Here is a 27,579-nt window from a genome sequence, read left to right as displayed (position 1 = left end):
AGAAAAATTTTCAGCCAAGAAATGCACTGCGAATAGCACCAAATATTTACGGATAAGCCACAACTATAGGAGAAAAATTTTCAGCCAAGAAATGCACCGCGGATAGCACCAAACTCTTACGGAGAAGCCACAACGACAGAAGAAAACTTTTCTGCCAAATTTAGCGGCAGTTCGGCAACAACCACACCAAAGTCTGGTAACAGACTTATGCAGCGGCAAAGGAACCTTGCCAACTAAACGTAGGAAAAACATCAGAAGCTATATAAAATCACCAGCAAAATAAAGTGCAACAATGTCTAGGCCGATTTGCGGGCGTTTCACTTAAGGATCTTTAATTCTTGAGAAGCTTGTGCGCTTCAAGGAGGCACAAAGGCAAATCGAAAAAGCATAAACACACTATCAAAAATCCACGCGGTGATTCAAGGTTACGTACCGACGTTGCTCATATCAGGAATACAACCGCATTCACACACGCGCACACAAGAAACCTTGTCAAAGAAATTTAACTACACCATGGTGTTCCGCGCGGTTAGGTCGCGTTTGCAACACGAACAAATTCGACGATCGGCGATGACACGCCGCTTTGGAATGTCGTGACGCTTGCGTTGTCTCGTAGCACAGAATAGCAAAAGACACTCAAGTGGTCGGGCAATCGCCGCACGCAGTGAGAAAAAGACTGTTAGCGCAAGCGTTTCCACTAAATTTTAGCTTCCACACACGTGCGCAGGATGTTTACTTTCAGCGAGGATCGCGTTTCAGCAACGTCATGTCGAAATTTTTTCGCTCCGGATGGCTGTCAGATGCATTGTTCGACCGAAGTGACCGCTATATGTACACAGCACACTTACGAGCAAGAAAGGCGGAGAGCAATTGGATTAAGCGCACGCACTCGCCAAGGTACGGCCAATACAGCGACCAAGGCAGGCCACAGAACACCTAGGCGCCATGGGCAGCCGTGGGTAAACTCGCCTCGGGTTTTGTTCGGTCCCGGCTCGTTGTTGTTTCCGTCAAGGGCTTCGACTATTTTGTGAAATGAAAGCGAATCAACGCGCCTTCGTTTTTTTTAATTATATGCAGCTAATTTAGGTTGAAAAACGCAATGTATTATGAACGCGAATAAACAAGGTGTAAACATGCCGAATCTAGGCGATCAAACATTTTTTTCGCTCTCTTTTTCAATGTTTATTTGAAATAAAGGCACAGCTTTAACATTTTGGGCCCCTATTTCGGCTTTTATCACAGTCAGGCATCAGTAGCTTTTATTTCCTGGCATGTGTAGATATTTTTCCAATAGCTGGATGCCGTACCTAAAGCTGACCGTCGTCTGCTACAGGAACTTTCTAGGTGGCGCGCGCGGCAGATGTCGCTACCTTAAAAATTATGGAGGGACCTTACCATAGATGGATGGATGGATATGGCTGTACCCTTTAGATCGGGCGGTGGCTAGCGCCTCCAAGCCGTAATACCTAATGAACCAAAAACTAGATTTATTTTTTCTTTAAAAAGTGAGTTTGAGCATTCGCACTTTGCGGTGAAGGGTTTAATTTTCACTCATCCCTTGACTTTAGCCACCAATCAGATAACCTCATTTTAGTTAAGTCTACCCGCCTAAAGTCTATTTTGCCCTCCCGGTCTCTAAACCCCAGTGCTTTGAAAAACTCAGCGCCATCATCCTCAACTATAGGGTGAAGCCCTTTCCAGAACATTATTAAGTGTTCGGCAGTTTCTTCTTCCTCTCCACACGCACTGCATACTGTGTCTACCCCTTCGTATTTGGCCCGATATGTCTTGGTTCGCAGTACTCCCGTCCTGGCCTCAAACAGTAGAGAACTCGCTTTTTGGTCCGCCACCCTGCTGCTGTGTTCTGCTGAGCCAAGGATCGTGCCTGACCCATCACCCTGGCCTGCGCTTGCGAACTTCACGGTCCCTCCGGAATCGCCTATTGACGACGTGCCCGGCAGACTGGTGATGCTTGATAGCCCTATCTTGGGCTGTCTGCCTCGCTCACCTTGCCGGAATGCCTGCAGCGACCCCTGGAAGACGACCAACGCCTGCCCAGTGACGTCACACTCGACCCGTTTAAAAGGACTTCATCCCAGCACCTTCTTCAGTGGGCTAGGCAGGAGCGGCGTAAGCACGATGCCTGATCGCCGCTTGCTTTTGCAGGTATGTTACCTCGCAGATGCTGCGTGCTTTAGAAGCGATGATCGTTTTCTGCTGCTCTGTGCCTACCCACAAAGTGTTGTTTCATGTTATTCACACATTGTGTTTTGCTTACATCGTCTTATCCTAAGCGGTGACGTTGAACTGAACCCGGGCCCTCTCAAGGAAACCCGTTCTAAGGTTACTAATAACACAAGTGATTCTGCCACAGGACCATCGAATCGCGCCAAATCAGCTTCTGATGTATCGGTAACCACTTCTTTTCCTGGCGTTCCTGATACATTCGCGGAAACTCTTTCGTAGATACTGGCTGGTCAAAAGCAAATCGCGCGCGATATCTCTGATATTAAGCAGTCCTTCAACGCCCGTCTTGAATCTCTTGAAGCGCGTGTGTGAGCACTCGAATCAATGCCGGCATCTTCCCATGTGAACAGTTTGTCTGAGCCAGAACGTTCCGAGATTTTGCATTTATTACAAAGAGTATCAAAACTTGTTTCTAAAAATGACGAACTAAAAAATCGCTCTCGAAGGAACAACATTATCGTCCATGGTTTGCCCGAGGAATCAAAAGAAACGAATGTTTCTTTACTCGCTATCGTTGCGAAATTTATGTCCGAGCATTTGGAAATGGCGTGCCCTCGTACTGAGCACTGTCACCGTATCGGTGCGGCGCACAAGGGCCTTCCACGTCCAGTCATTCTCAAACTTTTGAATTTCAGAGATAAAATGGATATGCTGAGCAATGCTCCAAAGCTAACAGGCACTGGTTTCCGCATTGCTGAAGATTATTCTACGCGAGTACGTTCGTTACGTAGGAAACTTTGGGAGGCCACCTCATCTCATCGTAGCAATGGTTCCATAGTTAAAATACATTTCGACCATGTTTACATTGACGGCACTCGTCATTACTGGGACACTAACCTTAACATGCTAGTAAAAAGTCGGGTTAATGTAAACCGCCCCCCTTCTGTGCCTGCATCCGTTCAGTCTAGTTCTTCGTCGCCTTCCTGAACTGCCCGTAAGCTACCAGATAACCTAACCCTCCTTAATCTAAATGCCAGGAGTATCACTAATAAATTTCCAGACCTTCTTTCTCTTGTCTCCTTGTATTCCCCCCATGTGATCGGGATCACCGAAACATGGTTACACGATGGCATACTTGATTCTGAATTTACCCCACCAGGATTCATCGCAGTTAGGTTTGATCGCTCTAGTACGAAAGGTGGTGGGGTTACTTTGCTACTGCGTTCTGACCTTAAGTTTTCGGTGTTATCTTCTCCAGCTGCTACTGAATCAGTATGGTGCAAGCTGCATCTTCCTAAAAAGTCAATTGTAATCAGTGTATTTTATCGCCCTCCCGGGTGTTCGGTTGAAAGCATTCACTCCCTCAGTCAATTCATTCTTGAACATAACTTTTCTGCGGCACATTTTGTTTGCATGGGTGATTTCAATGCACTTGGGGTTAACTGGTCGGCATTGACCCACAGCGGTCGAGATACCATTATTAACAAAGCACTCCTAAATTTGTTAATCTCTGCTGGGCTTCTGCAGATCGTTTCTGGCACCACAAGGTCCAACGCCCTACTAGATTTAGTTTTTCTTAGTGCTCGTGCTGCGCAGAATGGCTTCACTCATGAGATAATCAAAGGAATATCTGACCACAGTGCAGTTGTTGTTAACATTCCTTCATTGCCGAAACCTGGTTCGCTTTTCACAACTTTCCCTGACTTCAATAACGCTGATGATAATTCTATTATCGAGGAATCGTTTGACAGCTTTGAAGCGTTCAACGAGTTAAGTCTCAGTGGTGACACTAACGCCCTTGTAGATTTCTTCGAGCGGCTTGTTAACTTTTGCATACGGCAGATTATTCCACGAAAAACGAAAAAGACTAATCCCAGTGTTCCATGGATGAATCGCGACATTCTCCACTTATCACGCCGTGTGAATCGCCTCAGGCGATCTAAACGTAACAATAACCGTGACACTATCACCAAGTTCAATCTCGCGAAAGAAGAACTTCGAAGGATGACAAACTCGGCTAAGGATTTTTATTATCGGGTGCAGCTTCAAACTCTGCTTAAAAGTAATCCCAAAAAGTTTTGGCGTTCTATTCTTCCTAAATCCACTTTACCGTCTTCATTCACCTCTGATGGCAAAACATTATGTGACGCAGCTGATATATCAAATGCCTTCACTGACTATTTTAGTTCCACTTCTTCTGTTGACAATAACAATATTCCTCCCTTCCGAAACCATCTCTCTAATATCTCCATTGGGAATATTACAATTACCGCAGAGGGCATTCTGAACCTTATATTGAATCTGGACGTAAAAAAATGCAGTGGTCCTGATTGCATTCCCAATGCATTTCTACTCCGGTATTCCCAATGGTGTGCTCGGTACCTTGAAATTATTTTTAGCACATCTATGCGCACCGGTACCGTTCCCTCGTCCTGGAAAATAGGTAAAGTGTTTCCTCTTTTCAAATCTGGCGATAAGCACTCCTTTTCCAATTATAGACCAATTTCGTTATTCTCATACTCTTGTAAAGTGCTTGAACACGTAATCTTTAAACATATCATGAACTTTCTCGAGTCTAATAACCTTCTGTTCAATTTTCAACATGGGTTTCGACGCGGGTTCAGCACGGTGACGCAACTTATTGCCTTTTCACATGACATTTCCATCAACGTTGACGCAGGATATCAGATTGATGCCATCTTTATCGATTTTTCTAAAGCCTTTGGCACTGTTATTCATTCAAAACTCTTGCACAAAAATGAATAAGATCCTCAATAACCCACAATTAGTTCACTGGATTTCTTGCTTTTTTTCGAACCGTTCTCAATTTGTGTGCTTTGATTCCGTCGCTTCTTCCCCGGCCAAAATAACTTCTGGTGTTCCGCAGGGCTCAATCCTCGGGCCTTTGTTATTTTTGCTTTATGTTAATGACTTGACTGATATTGTTCATTGTAAGATTCGTTTGTACGCTGATGATTGTGTTTTATATCATGTAATCCACTCGCCCAATGATCACATCCTTCTCAACGATTCATTTGCATCTTTCTGTAATTGGGGCCGTTCCTGGCAAATGAACATTAACTACAAAAAAAACTGTGTTCATCGCCTTTACTGATAAATTAGTTCTTTCAGATTTCAACTACTCATTTATTGGACTGTCTTTGCTGAGAGTTTACCAGTTTTACCAAGTTACCTATTGACCAATTTACCAATTACCAAGTTACCTTGGCGTGCTTTTGACTCCTAACCTGTCCCGGTCTCACCATATTGATTACATCACTTCTAAAGCGCTAAAAAAACTTTGTTACCTCCGGCGTACACTATCTGCGGCCCCTAGCTATACAAAAACAACTGTGTACAAGACCCTTATCCGCCCCGTGCTCGAATACGCGTCCCCTGTATGGAACCCCTACAACCAGTGCGAAATAAAACAAATAGAATCGGTACAGAAAAAGGCCATTAGATTCATCTTCAGGCGTTATGACTCTGCTTTTTCACCTACGTCAGCATTACCACATTTGAACCTATCTCTACTTTCATCGTGAAGGAACATTCAGTCTCTCAAGTTATTACATTCTATAATCTCTTCGACGTGCAAACTTTCAAAAGATCTCTCCTTAACATGTTCCAGACTTTCTTCAACACGCCAATACCATCCTTTGAATATGACACCATTCTACGCCCGTACTAACACGTTTAAATTTAGCTTCTTTCCACGAACTGTTGAATTTTGGAATAACTTATCCGGTCATATATGTTCTTTGCCCTTAAATGAATTCTTGTTATCAATAAATACTCTTTGACAGTTTGTCTTTTTCCGTTTCACTGTTTACTGTGTTTACTGTGTTCTCTTCCTTGCCACCATGTCTTCATTATGCCACCATGTGATGCCATGCCTTGCCACTTTGTATTTTGCTTTCCTTCGCAAAGTATGACACCATGTTTTGTACCGGCCTGTTACCCACTCCTGCCATAGCCCTTATGGGTTGCAGTATGTAAAAATAAAATAAAATAAATAAATAAATACTACCCCAAGTATTATCATAGATCCTTTCCTTGGCAATTTCCTGCTTAAAGGTTCGATAGATCTCTAGTGCGGACTTAAAAATCATGCCCATTCTCCACATGTCAGTCTACGTTGCCTTCACTTTCTTCTTAACCGATAGTTCTTTTTGGTTTGGCCACCTGCTGTTTTTGAAGTATTTACCAGTAAATTTCCTGGTTCGCTTCCTCCACTTCGTATCGACATTCTTCATGTACAAGTAGGTGAAAACCCTCCTAGCCCAACGCACCTCCCGCATTTGTCTCAATCGCTTCTCAAGTTTTATCTTGCTGCTAGCTTCCCTGCCCTCAAATGACGTCCATCCCATATCACCTTGTACTTCCTGATTTGGTGTATTCCCGTGAGCTCCTAAAGCAAACCTACCCATTCCACGTTGCTTAATTTCTAATCTTGCTTGAACTTCTGATCTCATGCACAAGACCGCATTGCCGAACGTCAGCCCAGGAACCATGACCCCTTTCCATATTCCTCTCTCAACATCATACCTATTGTCATTCCACAGTGCCCTATTTTTCATCACTGCTGCATCCCTGTTACCTTTAGTCGTCACGTATATTTCGTGTTCCCTCAGGTACTCGGTCCCATTGCTTATCCGTACGCCCAGACATTTGTATTTATCTGTTATCTCTAGCGTGACTTCCTGTATTCTAAGCTCACTACCTTCGTTATCATTGAAAATCATGACTGCTGATTTTTCCTTACTGAATCTGAAATCTAACCTATCTCCCTCATTACCGCAGATATCCATCAATCTCTGCAAATTTTCCTTGTTGTTGGCCATTAGCACTATATCATCTGCGTACATTAATGGTGGTAGTGCCTGATCAATGAGTTTTTCTTGTTTGACTGAAGAGAGGTTGAAGCCCAGTCCACTTCCCTCTAATTTGGCCTCTAATACTTGTAGGTACATCATGAATAATAAGGGTGACAGGCGACACCCCTGCCGAAGCCCCCGTTTTACCTCTGCAGGCTTGCATACCTGTTCTTCCCACTTTATAACTACCTTGTTACCTTTATAGATATCCTTTAAAAGATTAGTGACTACATGTTCCACGCCTAGTGCGTCCAGTATTCCCCACAATTCATCTTGAACCACGCTATCGTACGCTCCCTTGATATCCAAAAATGCTAGCCACAGGGGCCTGTGTTCCTTTTCTGCTATTTCTATGCACTGCGTCAGTGAGAACAGATTGTCTTCCAGCCTCCTGTGTTTCCGAAACCCATTCTGCATTTCTCCCAGCACCCCCTCATCATCTATCCATGCCTGCAGTCTTTCCTTTATAATCTGCATCGCCAGCCTGTAGACCACTGATGTAACTGTTATGGGACGGTAGTTGTTTATGTCAGCTTTGTCCCCCTTTCCTTTATAGATCATGCTCATCCTGCTAAGTTTCCATCCATCGGGAACTTCACCATCGATTATTAGTTTGCTCACTGCCTCTCTCAAAGCCTGCTTAGACTTCGGACCTAATGTCTTTATCACCATAATTGGAATGCCATCTGACCTGTTGATGTACTACTCGGAACACTTTTCTCAACCCTTTCCCACTCACGTTGTGAAAATGGAGCCACTGCACCACTTGGTTCGTCCTTGTCTATTGTGGTGCATAAAGCACTTCTTTGTTGAAATTTTTCTGTCACCCTTGTTCTTATATATTCAATAGTTTCGTCCCCTTCCAGCCTAGCACCTTGGGCTGTAGTTATAAACCTCTGCTCTAGGCTCGTCTCATTTCTTAGGGAGTTTAGATCGTTCCAAAATTTCGCAGCTGCCTTTCTATCTTTTTTATGTACTTTTGCCAGCCACTGAGCTCTTTTTCTTCTAATCTTTTCTTTGATCAGAAGGGATGCATCCCTTCTACAGCTTAGAAAGGTTTCCCATTTTCTTTCAACATCGTCTGTCGGTTCACCCCGCTGCTTAGCATGTCTGTGTTCTCTAGAGGCTTCCTGACGTTTTGCTATGGCTCTCTTAACTTCCTCATTCCACCAACTTTTGGGTTTGTGTCTTCTTTTCCGGGGTTACTTGTCACGCGTCTTAGCAAGCTCTAGCTCAAATGGTCTAATTAGATTTGTGTATGTCCGCACTGTCTTATTATCCTCCGTGATTACTTTCTCAATTTGTTTAGAAGCTATTTCAATTTGTCTTTGTGAATAAAAATTTTGCTGTAGTTGCTCATTTTGTCTCCTTCCCACTTTCACTGCTCTTCCAAAACTTACCTCGATATATTTGTGATCACTACCCAGACTTCTGGAGCCACCTTCAACTATGTGCGCTCCCCTGAGCTTATCATACATCCTATGTGACATCATTACCATGGATGGATGGATGGATATGGCGGTACCCTTTAGATCGGGCGGTGGCTAGCGCCACTAAGCTGTAATGCTTAATGAAACAAACACTAGATTTATTTTTTTCTTTAAAAAGTGAGTTTGAGGATTCGTAATTTGCAGTGAAGGGTTTAATTTTCACTCGTGCCTTGACTTTAGCCACCAATCAGATAACCTCCTTCTAGTTGAGTCTACCCGCCTAAAGTATATTTTGCCCACCCGGTTCCTAAACCCCAGTGCTTTGAAAAAGTCTGCGTCATCATCCTGAACAATAGGGTGAAGCCCTTTACAGAACATTATCAAGTATTCGGCAGTTTCTTCTTACTCTCCACATGCACTGCATACTGTGTCTACCCCTTCGTATTTGACCCGATATGTCTTAGTTCGCAGTACTCCCGTCCTGGCCTCAAACAGTAGAGAACTACCCCGAGTGTTATCATAGATCTTTTCCTTGGCAACTTCCTGCTTAAAAGTTCGATAGATCTCTAGTGCGGACTTCTTAATCATGCCCATTCTCCACATGTTAGTCTCCGTTTTCCTCACTTTCTTCTTAACCGATAGTTCTTTTTGGTTTGGCCACCTGCTGTTTTCGAAGTATTTACCAGTCAATTTCCTGGTTCGCTTCCTCCAATTTGTATCGACATTCTTCATGTACAAGTAGGTGAAAACCTTCCTAGCCCAACGCACCTCCCCCATTTGTCTCAATCGCTTCTCAAGTTTTATCTTGCTGCTAGCTTCCCTGCCCTCAAATGATGTCCATCCCATATCACCTTGTACTCCCTGATTTGGTGTATTCCCGTGAGCTCCTAAAGCAAGCCTACCTATTCCACGTTGCTTAATTTCTAATCTTGCTTTAACTTCTGATCTTATGCACAAGACCGCATTGCCGAACGTCAGCCCAGGAACCATGACCCCTTTCTATATTCCTCTCACAACATCATACCTATTGTAATTCCACAGTACCCTATTTTTCATCACTGCTGCATTCCTTTTACCTTTAGTCGTTACGTATATTTCGTGTTCCCTCAGGTACTCGGTCCCATTGCTTATCCATACGCCCAGATATTTGTATTTATTTGTTATCTCTAGCGCGACCTCTTGTTTTCCAAGCTCACTACCGTCGTTGTCATTGAAAATTTTGACTGCTGATTTTTCCATGCTTAATCTAAAATTGAACCTATCTCCTTCATTCCCGCAGATGTCCATCAATCTCTGCAAATCTTCCTGGTTGTTGGCCATTAGCACTATATCATCTGCGTACATTATTGCTGGCACTGCCTGATCAATGAGTTTTCCTTGTTTGATTAAAGAGAGGTTGAAGCCCAGTCCCGTCCCTTCTAATTTGGCTTCTAATACTTGTAGGTACATCATGAATAGTAAGGGTGACAGGAGACACCCCTGCCTAAGCCCCCGTTTTACTCCTGCAGGCTTGCATACCTGTTTTTTCCACTTTATAACTACCTTGTTACCTTTGTAGATATCCTTTAAAAGAGTCACCAGACAGTGACTGCAGCGCCACGACGAGCCATGGCGTGAACTAATAAGAGCAGCCTCCCGCTAGGTGCTTTTTTGACGACCGCACACAGCCTAAGTGCCAAATTGCGTGAACATCCCTAGGCACTTTAGTCCTTAGCGGGGCGCCCGCGCTGGCTGGAGCGGTGCGGGTATGTAGAGGCACCACTGGCTGTGTTATGTGTGTGTCAGCATTTCCTCTATTTCGGTGTTGTGCGGCGGTTTATATTATTGCGATATTATTTCATGCGAATATGGTGATGCTTGAGTGCCGACTGTTCTGTGTGGACGTTAGTTCTGAATGCGTGGTGCGCTCTGACGCGCTTTAGTGAACGCTGTCACACGGGTACTTGCTGCATGTGGTCGCGCTGCAGTGCATTTGATCCGGACCGTGCAGTGGTGACTAATACCGGTTTTCCTCGAGAATTGATCGCGCGCAACAACTTTGTCACTGCTGCGCTGTACAGCATCGAGTTTGGCGCAGATGCCCCAACAGCGATCACAAGTGTCTGTGTGACACCGGTGGTATGAATATCACATTACTTCCACTACTCGCACAGGTAGTCCAAGTAGCAATGAGAGAGAGAGAGAAAAAAGCTGTGACTGCGATATCCTCTGTCGGTGATCACACGTGAATGCTTATACCAAGTTAAACCGTTCAGTTCTGCGCACTTTTGTGGCCTCTACTTCTTTGGCTGCTGTTTACATGACAATGCAAGAAAAAAGGCAATCTACTAATTACATCAAAATTATGCAGAAACGGTGCATCATACTTAGGTACGTCTCTAGAAAATATAAAACGTCTGCAAAGAAGCCCATGTACATGTTCGGTCTTGCAAATAAGCTTATTGCTCACGCTTTTGGCAAATTTTGTTGGTAGGATTCTGCTGACATGAGCCACAGTGGACCACCGCATTGTACATATATTGTATGATTGGTGTGTCAAGTGGTCACCTGTAAATTGCGATTTGCATAAAAAGCGAGTGCTTTGGCTTCAGCGCAACTTTGGCATGCTCACTTTTGCTTAACACCTCAAACTAAACCTCGTCGTACATTGAAGGTGTCATCATCATCAGCCTGACTACGCCCACTGCAGGGCGAAGGCATCTCCCATGATCTGCCAATCAACCTGGTCTTGTGCTTTTCATTGCCATCTTATACCTGCAAACTTCTTAATTTCATGGACCCACCTAAATTTCTGCCTCCCCTTTGTGCGTTTGCCTTCTCTGGGAATCCAGTCAGTTCCCCTAATGACCAGTAATTATCCTGCCTACGTGCAATATGCCCGGCCCATGTCCATTTCTTATTCTTGATTACAACTATGGTATCCAGAACCCTGGTTTGTTCGCTGACCAACTCTGCTTTCTTCTTGTCTTTTAAAGTTACACTTATCATTTTGCTTTCCTTTGCTCACTGGGTCATCCTCAATTTAAGCTCAACCCTCTTTGTAAGCCTCCAGGTTTCTGCTCCATAGGTAAATACTGGCAAGATGCAGTTGTTATATACCTTCCTCTTGAGGGTTAGTGGCAGATTACCATTCATGATTAGAGAATGCTTGGTGAATGTGATCAACCCCATCTTTATTCTTCTAGTTACTTTACTCTCATGGTTCGGCTTCGCGGGTCCTACCTGTTCTAAGTAGACATATTCCTTTACAACTTCCAGCGTCTCTCCACCTATCGCAGAGTGCTTTTTTCTGCTGAGACTGTAGCACATTAGTTTAGCTTTGTGGGCATTTATTTTCAGACCTACTTTTCTGCTTTCCATGTTCAGTTCTGTAATCGCGAGCTGTAATTCATCTCCTAAGTTACTCATCGAGGCAATGTTATCAGCGTATCGCAGGTTACTAAGATACTTTCCATTAACTCTTATTTCTAACTCTTTCCATGCTAGGGTCCTGAAAACCTCCTGTAAACGCGAGATGAATAGCACTGGAGAGATGGTATCTCTCAGCATTACACCCTTTTTTATTGGAATTCTGCCTCTTTCCTTACGGTGGCTGTGGATCCGCTGTAGATTTCTTCCAGTATGTTTATGTAGCGTTCTTCTATGCCCTGATTCGATAGTGCCTGCTTTACTGCTGATGTCTTGACTGAGTCAAACACCTTCTCGTACTCTATGAAGGCTATGTATAGGTGTTGATTGTATGTGAAGGTGTTGTTTGATATGTTTATGGCACACGATAACGTTAACATTACGGTACATTCCACAGTGCAGTTAATTGCGGCATATTTCGGTCGGTTCATCTTCTTTTCATGATCTAGCAGTAATTTATTTTCGGAAAAAAATATCAGTTATGGTCTTGTTGCTTTTTCCCACTTTATAATGCAAACTTTTTAACAAAAGATCACATCTTATACATTAAAAAAAGGACCAGCGCAGTGGAGGTTCTTGACACTTTGATCATGCACTACCATATTGTAATTTTCAACTGCAACTCAAAGACCACTGCTTGGCCTATTTAATGCATAATAAATTCTATTGTTGCAACATTTGTCTGTGTAAACTTTTAGTTGTGAAAACATGCTCGGACGATCGACAACAGCTGGTTCACTAGTTTTTAAAAAGCACTCAAATGGTACTCCATGCCTACTGAATGTAGTACAGCGTAATAATATTTGTCTAACATGTGTGGTCAATAGGTACGAAACAACACCTGCGGCACTTTAAGCAAGTTATTTGGTGTTAAATAAAAGCTGGGAGCACTTGATCATAGCACTATTGGGAGTCTGTCACCATAAACAGAGCTTTTGTACTTGCATAAGTTTCTGTGCTTGCAGGTTCATGCACAGAAGAGCAGAAGGAACCTACGTTGCTCTCCATTAAAAAATAATCGAAAAATTCGATTTACCTCTTGCAGCCATACATTTCAACTAGGAAGTTTGTCTGGTTAGAGTTATCTGAGAAGGTAAAAGTACATATGATCTTTAGATGCTATTACACCCCCTGAGGAGGCTTTGGTGGCAAAAAAAAATTCTTTCTTAGCAGAAAAACCAAGGTAAGGCTCCTGTTGATTGTAATTACAAAAAGCCTTTGCTAGTCTTTGGCAATAGAGCTTTAACGCCCGTCGCTAACACCAAAAAAAAAGTCAACTGTTTTTCTAGGTCTTAAGCTCTTTTGCTGTCGTCCGAACAATGTTATACTAAGCTCTATTTTTGCTTTTTATATAGGTTCTTTCCTATCTTTTTCTGACAAACTACTAATACCTGAACATTAAATGTCTAGAAATTCGAATACTTCTGAAGCGAAGATTGTCACAAATTATTCGGATTTTCTTCAGCATGTCAGGATGGTGTCAAAACATATTGAACTTCACTGTAATGAATAGAGTATTTTTGCTCTGATTTAACAGGTGCTGTTTCAATTGCTATACATTTGCACAGATTGCACAAAACACATCAGAATAGATCTATTAACAAATGCCTCAACTTAGTAAACAGAAAGCTTGTATAATTCAAATGTGGTGTTTTATTGTATCTCGTGAAGAGGGTAACATCATTCAGTAAAAGCATTGCTGGTGATATCCATAGTCACAGAACTAATTGAATTTAAGTAATTAGTATTGACGTTCTACTTTGTTGCATGTACATGTAGTAGCACCATATTTATCCTATTATTTCTGCCTCTGCATTTCATTATAGACATTTGAACAAACCGGAAGTGTCGTAATATTATTGCCTGTATTTGTCATATTTCACTCTGACTTAGCATAGTATTTGATGCTAGATGCCAAAACAGAGATTAATATGCCACATCTCCCATTCACCACGAAGAGGCTTCTTTTTAAGCTATTGTTCAAGGCAGTGACGTTATTCAGCATTTTGCAGTAGAGCATATGGGCAATACTGTTTGTTCGTACAGGATGCTGTACCATCGGTCGCATATACATGCTTTTTCGGTCTACACATGTAGCTTTAAAAATCATCAGTGTAAATGCGGCTGTATTTATTTAAATATAAAATAGTACATTAAAAAAAAGAAAGTCTGTATCTTAATTCTGACCCTGAGGTAGAGGGAAATGGTACCGTACAGTCAGGGGTGGATCCAGCCAATCATTTTAGGGGGAGGGGGGTTGCTTAAAGTAACACCGAAGAGAGGGGCATAATCATTACTTTTTGTTTTTTTACTAGCTTAAAAACTCTATTATAGCATAAATACTATTAATGTTTGCCTAAAGGAATCCCAGTCATTTGTCCTAATTGGTGATAACAGGTGGACGGCAAGCACTGAAGACAAGGGGAGGGGATACTGACAGGCTTTCGGGGGGGGGGGCGATCACCTCTAGCACCCCCCCCCCCCGTCTGGGTCCGCCACTGCATGCAGTTCTGCACAAGATCACAGAATTGATTCCGAACTACAGGAGTCTCGTTATAATAGTTGTAATATGTACTAGTGCCCTAGTTCCATGCAATCGGGGAGACTATGAGGTCAAAATAATTAAGCTTTAACTTGAAACAGTGCATCTCATAACCAGATTTTAGTTTTTCGACATGAAACCATCGAACTTAATTTTATTAGTTCTTCTCTAAATCAGCATAGATCTACAGTGCTTGCGAAATTCTGCTCACAGTTTTTTTCATGTGAATGTGTGGTTCATCATAGAATTTATAGTATTATTTAGCAGTGTGATTTTTCAAGGCCTTCTCTATTGCCATGACCTTTTTTTCACATTTGTTCAAACCAGAAGACAAGTTCACCAGGGATTATTTACTGCATGGGAGGATGTTTCAAACAGTTGGTTATGTGTTCAAGTTGGCCCATACACACACCTTTTGCAAATCATTAAAATTCCTCGATCTTCATTAGGCAAACTAATTTTATATAATTGTGCAGCAGTCATGCAGCTATACTGTGAAAGAAATATTGTTTCAGGATAAATAGAAATGTTTAATAAAAGTTAGACATCTGTTATAATCATATGGTGGTTTTGGGATATTAAACCCCACATATCAACGAAAGTGATAAGGTAACCTTGCCTGAAAAAGTTGCTTGTTATTTACTACACACCTCAAGGATCAATATGAATTCTCTGCAATTAGAGACAAGTGCAAATCTAGAAAAAAGTGCATCTTAAAACTAAACGAGGGAGCAGATAAACATAAATGACACTGGGCACTTTTATTAAGTATCCTATCCAAGATTGCAGCAAAATAAACACCTGCAAACATATGTGCTAGTAATAACAACAGAATGCTCAGCTTGAGGTTTTTGATGCAGGAAAAATAAAGAAATTATGAAAACGACCACAGCTTGGATGATGAAGCCAAGACAAGGCTTTATTAGAAGTTTTAAAATGCTTATCTTAAGGTTCGTTTCAATAATGTTCCTGACTTAGCTTGTTGTGCACTTGGCTGGAGTGCAGATTCATTTCCACCACTGTCACTTATCCTTCTTTGAGGTTCTTGGCAGAAAGTACACCTACCTGTAACAGACATGGCAAATTACCCTACCTCCTCCTTTATTTTCCTGTTCAATTCAAGCAACAGCCTATCTTTACACTCCTAAATAAAGGTGGCGGTGAGTAAGCTGTGCATGCGTGAACTTCACTGCATGACTAGGGCTGCAATTCAAAGCATAAACTCTCATAAGAAACTGTAATAAGTGTCCACTTTGTTCGGACTGCAGATATTTAAGCAAAATTGATTGAAACACAATGTGAAAATAGGTGTGAATTTTTGTTGCAAAGTATCGCACTGTTAAAATAGTGTGAAGAGAACACTCGCTGATAGAGCAGCTGAATTGGTGGCAAGCATTCCTTGGTTGTACGGGTAGTCACATTCGATGGGCCTCCTGTGCAGCCCTGGCAATGCCATGAAAAAAGCACATGCTAGTGCCTCCATTCCATCTTCAATCGCGAGTGGGCACTGTAAAACACAGAGCAAGCGCCCCCTCCCACAATCATTTTTCAACCTGTTCTCCACTACGAAATTGTACAGCAGCAGTTCTTTGGAAGCAAAGTTCTGAGAGTCCTTATATATGCGCAAGATTTTTTCAACACTTTTACAATGTGATGCCTTGGGGCTGCATTCTGAGCTGTCACAAATTGTCTGAACATTTGTAGAACACCTTCCCCGCCTTGTCATCACACCTGAAATTTCACACAAGGATTCTCCTCGGGTCTGTAAAACAGTATATGCGTGTGTATTCAATACAGCATTTCATCAAAAACACAGGTGTGCATTTTTCTTAAAAGCACTCTTATATTGAATAAGTGTCCGAGACCAAGCAAGGGCCCCCTTCCTGATCATTTTTCAGCGTCGAAGAGGTGATTTTTCGGGATTTTACTAGTATGAACTTGGAGGTAGTGCTTGGGCCAGTGTGCATCTCTCACTTTAAAGTACTAAATACCTGGAAGCTTGTGCCTCTACGCAAAGAGAAGAAACACAGCATACCAAATACGTTTGCCCTGTTTCAAGCTTTAGTTCACCACAGTGAACTAAAGTTCACTGTTTGATGTGCATCAAACAAGTTGTGTAAATGAGGGCAATTTTCAGCCATGTGTAGCCTTTGAGCTTGTCAAGACACACTTCCCACATTACCAGTGATGGTCAGCATGGCTATACACTGTTGTTCTTTATGAAAGGAAAAACGTGAACACAAGGACTGCGCTCAGCGGCGACTGGCTACAGTACCATCAACCTACAGCTGAAGAAAGCGTGCCTGCTTCTGTTTTACGGCCATAATTAATTCTTTTGTTTGCCAATAGATGCCTTCAAAAGGCGATGTGCTTTGTTTAGTGGTTGTTTCAATTCAGTTAGTAAATAATGGTAAGACAGTACCGACACAAAAACTGGACACGTAATTTATTTTGTTGTAATGAGTGGCTAATGACCCAGTTATCTTGACTGCAAACCTTTTTTAACAGAGCGCACAATAATTAAAATGTTTAAAGACATTTTCATAGTGCTCTGCTCGGGCGTGTGAACGTCGCCTCACAAGGTACCACAGTGCTGAAGACTTGTGAGACTGGATATTTTTTTTGCTTGTTTGAGAAAAGCAGTGCACGGGCTCGTTTAAATGTACATGTAATGTGTGTCTGTTGCAATAAATTGTCCTCTGTGTCACGCTTCCTATCCTCCATCCTCCTATGATTATATGTATTGAGATGTGATACACCTAACAATATAACTACACTGACTTTCCTTTCTCTTTGGGCCAGGTGAATGAGCTGGTCAGCTACTCTACATCAATCTTAGTTTTTTCTTTAGGTGCTGAAAGGACACTAAAGAGCGAAATAATGTTTCGCATACTATTGAAGTATGATTTCAGATCACCACTTTTACCACGACACGACGCTTGGCAAGTGCAAAGCCGTGCAAAGAAAATGTCTCACCAAACACCATGGCATCATTAATTTTGATGGCATTTACTGGGTTCTACATAGCTTATAATCGATAAAGATGAAGGATTTTGTCATCTGTGGGTGTCATAGATGAAGCATACGAAGTTTCAGAAAATATTACAGAGGCAATTGGAAAACTATAAAAAATACATTTAAAAACTTTTGACGTCCCGCATAGACATTTCCGCACAACTTTCAATAGTGAAACTTCAACCTTAATTTTCTCCGCTAATAATGAACTTGGGATAGTGAAACATATGGCATTGGCATTAGAGTTCTCAGAGTGCAGCTTGTCAATCTATACAAAGTCACTGTTTCTCTTCAGTATCCTTGTAATGCTTTTGTAAAATACACACAAGAAGCTTGTGATTCAAGTGCAAAGCTGCACAGCAAAGTGGTGTTGGGAGTACGGAGTTTGTACAATGTGATTTCACCCACGTCGCATTGCTGCAGTGAAGGGAATCAAACTGCTCGAGACTACAGCAGCAGAGGCCTATAAATCCCTTCAGAGTTTCCTTCCACAGTTTCAACCACATGGGTTCAATAGTGGCAAAACATGACAATTATTCCACTTGTTCTTTAGAACTCTATGATAAACACAGACTAACACATGCATTTTTCTTGGTTTAAATGTTTTTTTTATCTTTCAGTGAATAAGTTCTCTTGAGGTAACACTGATAATATTGAATATAGAATGATTTCGAAGAATAGATTCAATATCTCTGTTGCTAGCCTCCTTTCTGACATGCATTCGTGACAATTGCATTAATTGGAAATTGTAAGAAGTTTCACCCTAGCAGTAAATTTACCATGCACCACCCTTTCAGCAAAATTAACTTTCTAGATATGATGGTATCTACTGAAACATTCTTTATTGTGAGGTATGAAAAAATACAAATCCTTTGCCCACACCATAAACATATAGCAGGCAATGCCAATCAGAAAAGAAAAATGAACAGAGCAGAGCCAAGTGAAATTTTGAGGAAGAAATATGTGCAGGAAAAGAAGACTCCACCCCCAGTCGAACCGGACAAAAAGAAGAAAAAAAATCTTTGGTTTACAATATTGTTCTTGCTGCTAACATGTCTGGCCCAATTTAATCTTCAGTGGTGAATTCTTGTGATGTGCATCTTAATGGGGCTGTCTTGGAGTTCTTTCTTTTACAAAGAAATCAAAGGTTACTGTCTCTACATAATGCAAACTAATAGCCAACTATAATACATAGACTACGCAAGCCATCATCTATGACACGGCAAAGAAGAAATGTTCATCAGACAGGCAAAGCGTTTAAAAATTGCTGTAGAGACAACGATCACTATGCTAACCAATTAAGCAAGCCAAATGAGACATTTGGCGAAATGACCTACACAACACTCTGAACAAAATTCAAAATGAAGCTTGAAAATGAGGAAATCATCATTAGCTTAATATGTCCCATAGCACAGCCTAACCAGCCGCTAGCCTTTGCAATCAAATACCGAAATGCATTTCCAAACTGAAATAATATCTTTCGCAAGTATTACGCAACGTTAACTAGCAACGAGCCGCTGCGGAAAATGTTCCTCGAAATGTTAGTGCATGCTAAAGTAAACCCGCATTTTTTCGATACACATAATACCTAGTTGTTATCTAAGATTTAAGACCTGCAAACACTTTCAAGATTATGTTAGAATTAAAAGCACTAAAAGTGATTTATGCATAGTTTAGAATCTAGTTGTACTTGCACTAGTTCAAACATTATCCACATGAATAAATGTACATATTGTCACAAACAGGACAACATTTTAACATGGTGTAGTAGCAAAACTTCGACAGGGACACAGAGTATAAGAAAACATGACACTCGCTTTTCTTGTTCTCTGTGTCCCCGTCGAAGTTGCCCTACTACCCCACATGTTAAAATGGTATTTCACCAACTAGTCCAGCTCTCAACCCTACAAAACAAACAGGACAACCTGTTAACGTTTCATTAAATAGGCATCAAGAAAGCATGACGAATGACTGGAAGCAATGGTGCAGCAATTTGTAGTAGCAGGACATATCATCAACAATCTTAAATCTTAAATACAGTAACCAGCTTTTCGAGAAAGAAAAATTGCCGCACCTTATTCACAAGTTTAGTACATTCCAGCCAACAAGTATAAATGTTTCAAAGGGGGCACTTGAACCAATTTGACATGGCACATACACAACGAAAACCTATAAAAAATAAGCCATTCTTCAAGGAATTTCTAAGGCTAATTATCCCCATTGTCAGGTGTTGCTTCCTCGAGGCAAAGATAATTCAGCAAAATGTATTCTCCTTTTCTACCCATCCATGGAAAACACTTGCTCCCTCCTGCCCCTCATTTCTTTCTGTTTCATGGGCTTGTGATTGATTGCCCCTTTTACCCTGGCGCAACCCATTACGGGGGATTGGCTTTTAACTCACCCAATTCAGCATGCCGACTTCTCGTTTTCATCTCCCCGTTTTCGCATGTGACCTACCCTGCTTTGTTTAAGTTCGAGGAGAGGGTGTGAAGAATATACAAAGGCACTAAGGTAGGCAAGGGATGAATTTTGGCCTTATTCGTACAACATATGTGAAATGTTTTGTGGTCATTTGCTGATTGTTAGCACCAGTGTATCCCACATTGCCTTCCTCTTGATAAATATGCCCTACACATTTCAGATAGGTCGGCAGTTGCAGCCTTGAAGAAGTATGCATGTTGAGACAACAGCTCTAGCGACAACCCGTGTTCACAAATGTTTCATCTCTTTAAGCTTGTCTTCCTCACAACTTCTGTGTTTTTTGGTTTCATAACATCACACTTCAGATTTAAAAAAAAATAATAAAAATGGTACTGGCTTGTATAATCCATGTTAATAATAGCTCATTTTTGTCAGTATTTGGTAGATTTTCAATGCACCCAATGTCTTGGTTTCTTAAAAGCAATCATTTGACTGAATTAGTGAAACAACGATTGCTCTTCGTTTATTTCCTGCCATCTTTTGTTTATTTCATGCCATCTTGCGTCTTCAGACTAGTACGTATTATACTAAGACTGAAAATACGAAAGAAACAAAAAGAATGATGTTCTTACGCTGCAGCGCCGAAATTAGGATATTTAGTAATTGCGTCTTTTTATTTTATTATCAGCATGTCAAGTGCCGGAGGCATGAGTGCTGGCTAACTAATGAAGAGTTCATTCCTGGGCAAAGGTGAAAAACATTACCTTCCCCCCCTCCCCCCGCCGATGCTAATCTGCCATTTTTTCCAGTGGTTCATTAATTCAAATAGCATAACAATAAGAAAAGTGGGCCAAATGTGACGTATCACCCTAATTCATTACGCAGCACTGAGCAGCTGACTCACCCGTCACTCAATGTCAGCGCAGCCGATTTTACCTGGTTGAAATGCTCCCGCTGTAGATCGGGCACAGCAGAAGAGCGACACATGATCCTAAAACCAGCAACGTGTTTGAAATACACACACAATAAATGCACATCATGATTACATGTACTGCAACAAGAGAAATACGCAACACGTACGGCGGAAGTACGGTAAACAATGAAAGTGTTATTTTTATTGTCAAGATCTGTATTAGCCTTTAGAGAGTCTAGTAGAACAGAAAGAGCTCAAACAGGAAATTAAAGACCTTGGAGCCTTAAGAGAAGTGATCCACGGCGTTTTAACAGAAAAAAAGGAACTTAAAGTACAAAATGCTAAGTTGGCACGAAAACTTGAGGAGCTAGAAACGTACCAACGCTCCAATAACTTAATAAATCAAGGGTGTTCCTGTTGATGAAGAGCCGATAGCTATCATTAAAAAGATTGGCGAACTAGTTGCAGAGGAAGTACAAGAGTCTGACATTGATATGTGCCACAAAGTGCTAACAGCTAAGCATAATGAACATAACATATTTGTTCGATTTGTGCGCCGCATCAAGAGGAACGGTTTCCTTGCTAAAACACGGAAGAAAAAAAAATGATACCAGAATGCTTGGTTCAGTGTTCATCAATGAGCACTTGACAAGGCAAGGCAAACAGTCACTGAGTGCTGCGAAACAAAAGAGAAATGAGGTTGGTTGGAAATACGTGTGGACCACTGAAGGGAAAGTAATGGCCAGACAAAATGAAACATCCCCTGTTCTGCATATTTTTAGCATTGATGACATCAGCAAAATGATTGCCTAATCTTATTCACTCAAAGCATGTTTTTACTTTTTCAGTATAGTCATGGCTTCAATCAATAAATGCCTTTACATGATTACATTTCCTTTAGAAATATATCTGCCGCGCTTGAAAAACCTATTTCAGTCCTTCATTTAAACGCCCAAAGTTTCAAAAATAAGGAAGATAAAGAGTTAGATAAAGATAAAGATAATAATCGAGATAAAGAGCAAGTTGAAGAGTTGCTTCAACAGACCAATACCAATCTCGACGTGCTTCTTTTTACTGAAACGTGGCTTTCTGATAAGGATTATGCCTTCCGGCTCGATAACTACATATATCACGGACTAAACCGCACCTACACTCGGGGTGGCGGCTTGGCTGTCTATGTACGAAATGATCTGAATTCGGAGATAATTTAGGATTTCTCGCTGAATAATCAAAACATTGAATGTCTCACTATTGGTCTTAAAACAGTAACACTTTCAGTACTCTACAGGCCACCTTGCGGAAACAAAAAGGATTTCTTTTCCTATATGGATAAACTTCTATCTTACCTCAGCGAAACAGGCAAAATGTTCGCCGTACTAGGTGGTACGAACATAGATATGATGGCCGAAAATGCAACAACTAGAGAATATAAGCAGTTGATGTACTCTTACTCATGCTCGAATATGATAACCCTGCCAACACAAGTGACCGCTTCTAGTGCCACCCTGTTGGATGTTTGTATCACCAATGTACATGCTCCTACTGTGACTGCTGGTGTCATGTCCGTCAACACAAATGATCATCTTCCCAGTTTCTGTTCTCTACCCTGCTCCAAGAAATTCAAGTGTAGCACCTTTTCCTATCGTCTCATTGATGAAACGACGATAGCCCTATTTCGCTCACTTATTAGCGAAATATGCTGAGAATCTGAACTGCTTGAAAGTGACCCAAATAAGGCATGCAATTCATTTTTCGATAAAATGATTGCTGGTTACAATAAAGCCTTTCCGCAACATTGTGTTACAAAACGACCTCAGAAATTAGGAAACTAATTAGGTTAATGCTGTGCTTCTCACAAAAATTAAAAGAAAAATCAAATGTACCACACATTTATTAAAACAAGCAATATTGATCAATTAGCCGAATTTAAGACACCGTAACCAAGTAAACTCAGAGCTAAGAAAAGCGAAGGAAAATATTACGAAAGGGTTTTCTCACGTATATATACGAATCTAAAAAAAATTTGGCAAGAAATGAAGTTGTTTGGACCGAATGCTACTTGTGAAAACGTACGAATATCTTCGGTAAATGGTACTCTTACAGACGGTGAAGCTTCCAGTGCCCTAAATACTCACTTTGTTCAATGCTGTAACACCAATTTCTTTGAAAATCCTGAGTATGTAGGACTCGCTGTAACGAAACAATCTGTGCCAAATTCTTTTGTATTATTTCCTACGACTGCAGGTGAAGTTGAAAAGGTAATCAGTAGTTTTAATTGCAATGCAGCTGCAGGATATGACGGTATACTGGCATCTCCCATAAAATATGTATCGAATATCATATCTACAGTCCTAGCCCATATTATCACTATAATGTTAGAATGCGGAATTTTTCAAGCAAACTTAAGGTAGCCCGTGTCTCTCCAATTCATTAAGGGGTTGCAGACGATTCTGTAAACAATTTCCGACGTATTTCAATACTACCACTCTCCTCAAAATATTTTGAGGCTGTTATTAATTCATGGCTGGAAGGTTTTTTAAATAAGTATGCTATAATTAGTACATCTCAGTATGGATTTCGGAAAAATAAATCATGTGAGGATGCACTCCTTAAAATAAAACATAAAATACTACAAAACATTAAAAATCGTTTATACACGGTCGGTTTATTCCTTGACCTCCGTAAAGCATTCGACAGTGTGAATCATGAAATACTGTTATCTAAACTTCAGAGCTATGGGATGCGCGGTACAACGTTAGATCTCATGCGAAGCTACTTAACGGATCGTTTTCAGTATGTTTCACTTAATCAGGTGACCTCTCCATATCTTAGAGTACAGACTGGCGTACCGCAGGGATCCATACTTGGCCCGGTATTATTCAACATATACATCAAAGACCTCCCAAGCATTTCACCTACACCAAACATAGTCATGTATGCGGAAGACACTAATATTTTCTTTTTAAATTTATCCCTACAACAGATTGAAAAAGAAATAAATGAATATTTAGATTTATTATCTGTCTGACGGAAGTGAAACAAACTCCGATTAAATATCAGCAAAACTAAGTATATAATATTTAAACCAATAAATAAGCCAATGCCTGTCAAGATTACTGTTTTATTTAAAGGAGAGTAGATAGAACAGGTAACAACGCAAAAGTTTTGGGGGGGTATGGTTTCAAGAAAACCTCTCTTGGGACAATCATACCAATAAACTCAGCAGCGACCTCAGTAAAGTAGTAGGCTCTATGTATAAAATTAGTAGTCTTATACCACTATCACTAAAGAAGGCAATGTACTACGCCCTATTTCACTCAAAAATTAGCTATTGTGCATTAATAAGGGGAACAATAACTGCAAAAAATTACAGCAAATTAATAAAACTGCAAAAAACGGCAATGCGAATTTTCGAAAACTATCACGGTAGACCACGAGATTTACCTACACACAATCTTTTTGAGAAACACTCGTTAATCAGAGCAAATCAAATCTACAAATATAGATTACTTTTGCACATAAGAAAGCACAGGCTCCATGTTAGTAGCCTACCCCTTTCTCCCCCTTGATATCAATTAAGCCACCAAACGAGAATGCCACCACTTATGCGAACTAACTACGGGCGTCAGGACCTTGAGTATCAAGTACCCCGGCCATTGAACATTGTTGAACATCATATAGATTTTCATGCACCCTGCTTGAAAAAATTTATAAAGAACTTTCTGTTACATTTCACGATAACTTATCACTAAAATATATCTGTCTAATTTTCTACGTGTACCGCATATACAGTTTGTGCTACAATCTGAAAGTTCACAATTTAATGCGTGTAGGTATATATTCTTGGAGTGGCTGTATAGTATGTTTCTTTTCATGAAGAGTTTTCATGTATGATGACTACCTGTAATGCTTTATTTCAAGTGACAGTTATGTACATGCATGTTTTGATTTTTTCTGGTTGCTCTATTGTTTATATACTCGCATCGCATGCAAACATGTACACGCATGCCGAATACGCATGGGAGTAGGAGCCTCTGTCAGGCAGTACGGCCTTTAGCTTTTACTCCTCTTTCTGTATCAGAAAGAAATAAAATTAACTTCAAACTTCAAACCTCAAAAATCTCATCAGGCTTCTGTACAAACCAAGCAACTTGCGCAGCGAGAACATTTTGAAATTGTGGTACATTAACACAGAGTGGTATCACCACCACTGCCACGAAATTAATGGTGCAAAAGCGCGTTCACCCGGAGATTAGTTAGAGGTTGACAGCTAACCCGTCCTTGACACAAGGTGCACTATAAACCTGTGAACATTTGTGTTCATCACTGTCGTCACAGAAAAGTGCTTGCCGCAAATAAACACGTAGCTTGAACTTCGCGCAGGTTCAACGACAAAATTGGAAGCCGCCATGACACTTTTCTCCACGAAAAACCGACGCAGTGCCAACGAGCCAACGAAAGCCTAAGTTGTTGCAAGCGAACAACGCAGCTACTACCTCAGACATAGCAGGGATGACCGGCGATTCGTGCTTAATACGTTTTAGTTTTTAATCTGTCATTTTAAATTTTTGATGAAAACAATCTCTTCACATGCTTCAATACCAAAGTCATCATCACCAGTAAGCCCGCGAATATTGAATGCGGAACTTCAAGGCACCCAAAGATGCCATTTTTATTGTTATTATTATTATTATTATTATTATTATTATTATTATAACTTACAGAGAAATTGCAAGGCTCCTCTGAAATCGGAGCAGAGCCACAGTCACACGCATTATCAGCACTGCCCTAGAACACTCGTATGGAGGCCTTAGAACAAGAAAAAAATTATGGCTTAGAGGAAATGAACAAAACCATAACTACATTGATTCCTAAAACGCAACTGCAGTTAGGTTAGAGCACTAGGGCAAGAAGTAAGCAAACTCTCTCAAATCACAAAAAATAAAAAAATAAACAACAACTTACAAAGGCTACCCACTCAAGATCTAAAGTTGAATTAATTCAGCTAAAAGGGCTGAATAACAAAAAGAAAATTGCCGACATGGTGCTTTATAGCACCAAAGAATAAATGAAGAATTCAAAGAAAGGACAGAGCATGGCAACAGAAAACTAATTACGAATGCGCACTCTATCCGATACAGTAACATAATCAGCAGTCTCAACATCTCTAGTAAGGTGGCAGAAAACATTTACTACAGCTTACAAATAAGCCGCCTAACAGAGAAAGAAGCCAAAGTTCAACAAAACACTTAAACTCCATGAGTGAATATAAACAAAGTTAGAAAGAAACATAAAATCAGAAGCCTAACCAGGAACGAATCTGCTTGGATACTCTACCCCGAGAGAACGGAATAGAGCCCTACAAAACATGACCAACGAAAAATCATGCAGCGAAATTGTTGACGCAATCAAAAATGGAGATCTCGTGTTTAAAAGCTTGTGACACTTTCTGCAGAATGCCTCATGTACTGGCGAATCAAATGTACAACCTAACTGTAATAATGCCAATACCGAACAAATACAGAAAAAAAAGAGATGAAAGATTTGAAGAATTATACACAGATCAACAGATGTCCCACTGTGGATCATAGTCATGCGCTGTCAAACTGAAAAAACTGCCAAACGGAATACATCCATTAACTTCTCTTGCAGAGACTAATAAAAGGCACTCGACTCGGTAGAGATACCAGCAGTCTTAGAGTAGCTAGTGCATAATGCATGCATTAATACCCTAGCCAACATCTACAGAGAGTCCACAGCAGACAGACAGACAATGAACTTTATTAAGGTCTTGAGGGACGACAACAAAAGTCTCTTTATGGGGGAGGAGTTGTCGCAGAGCAGAAAAATTTTATTCGCGAAGTGGATCTGGCAAAGAGACGAAATCTGAGCAATATTTACAGCTTGCTTAGCAGAAGTATTCGAGCCACCATGTTGATAAGAAACACGAATAAACATTTATAAGGAATATCTCGGTACTTGCGCTTTGCAAATGACATTTCGCTTTTCAGCAGTGGTGCCGTTGAACTACAATAAACTGAGGGTCTAAACCGAGAAAGTATTCAATTAGGGCTACAGATAAATAAGTGAAAAACAAAGATCTAATGTTAGGAGGCCAAACAAGAGAGCGAGAGTTCGCAACGGCACACTAGAATCCTTACAATATATATGTATTTAGGTCAGATATTCACAGGACACGCTACTCATGAAAAGGAAATTCATCCAACAACAGGAATAGGCTAAAGCTTTTAATGGCAGACATTCCCAAATATTAAAAGGCAATTTGTAACTGTCTTTAAAACAGAAATAGGTGAACTATTGTATGCTGCGAGTACTAACATAAGGTGCAGAAACTTGATTGATAGTAAAAAAAAGAAAAAAAAAGTCCAGAACAGGCCAAGAACTATGCAAAATAGTAACAAAAAATATTTAGCGTACCATAGAGATATTAAAAAAGCAGAGCTCGATAGAGAACAAACAGGGCTAAATGACATTCTACCTGACATTAGAAAAAAAAAGGTGGACCTGGGCAGGTCAAGCAATGTGAGGGAGAGAAAAGTGACCAGTTAGAGAGATTGTGTGGCTAAGAAAAGGTGGGAAAAATAGCTGAGAAAGGCAGAAGGCTAGATGGGATTTTCATGCATAGGATCGATTAAGCTTGCACAGGGTTGGGAAAATTATAGGTAACTGCAAGAAGCCTTTGTATAGCATTGGACACAATAAAAGGCTGATATATAAAAAGAGCATGTGTTATCGAGCTGCTGCACATTGCAGGTTGGTTTCAAT

The 27,579-nt window shown here is 40.8% G+C and overlaps 1 long non-coding RNA gene across 1 annotated transcript; it reads left to right on the top strand.

Moving 5' to 3' along the window:
- Positions 1 to 1,880: 1,880 nt before the first annotated feature.
- Positions 1,881 to 26,719, top strand: LOC142767126 (uncharacterized). Its single transcript, XR_012884768.1, has 2 exons — positions 1,881 to 2,166; positions 25,177 to 26,719. It is a non-coding gene; the product is annotated as an uncharacterized LOC142767126 (long non-coding RNA).
- Positions 26,720 to 27,579: the final 860 nt, after the last annotated feature.

Source organism: Rhipicephalus microplus, chromosome 7 (genome assembly GCF_043290135.1).
Source record: "Rhipicephalus microplus isolate Deutch F79 chromosome 7, USDA_Rmic, whole genome shotgun sequence".
Lineage (NCBI taxonomy): Eukaryota > Metazoa > Arthropoda > Arachnida > Ixodida > Ixodidae > Rhipicephalus > Rhipicephalus microplus.
Note: the sequence above shows the minus strand (reverse complement) of the source record. Positions and strands in the feature narration are given on the sequence as shown.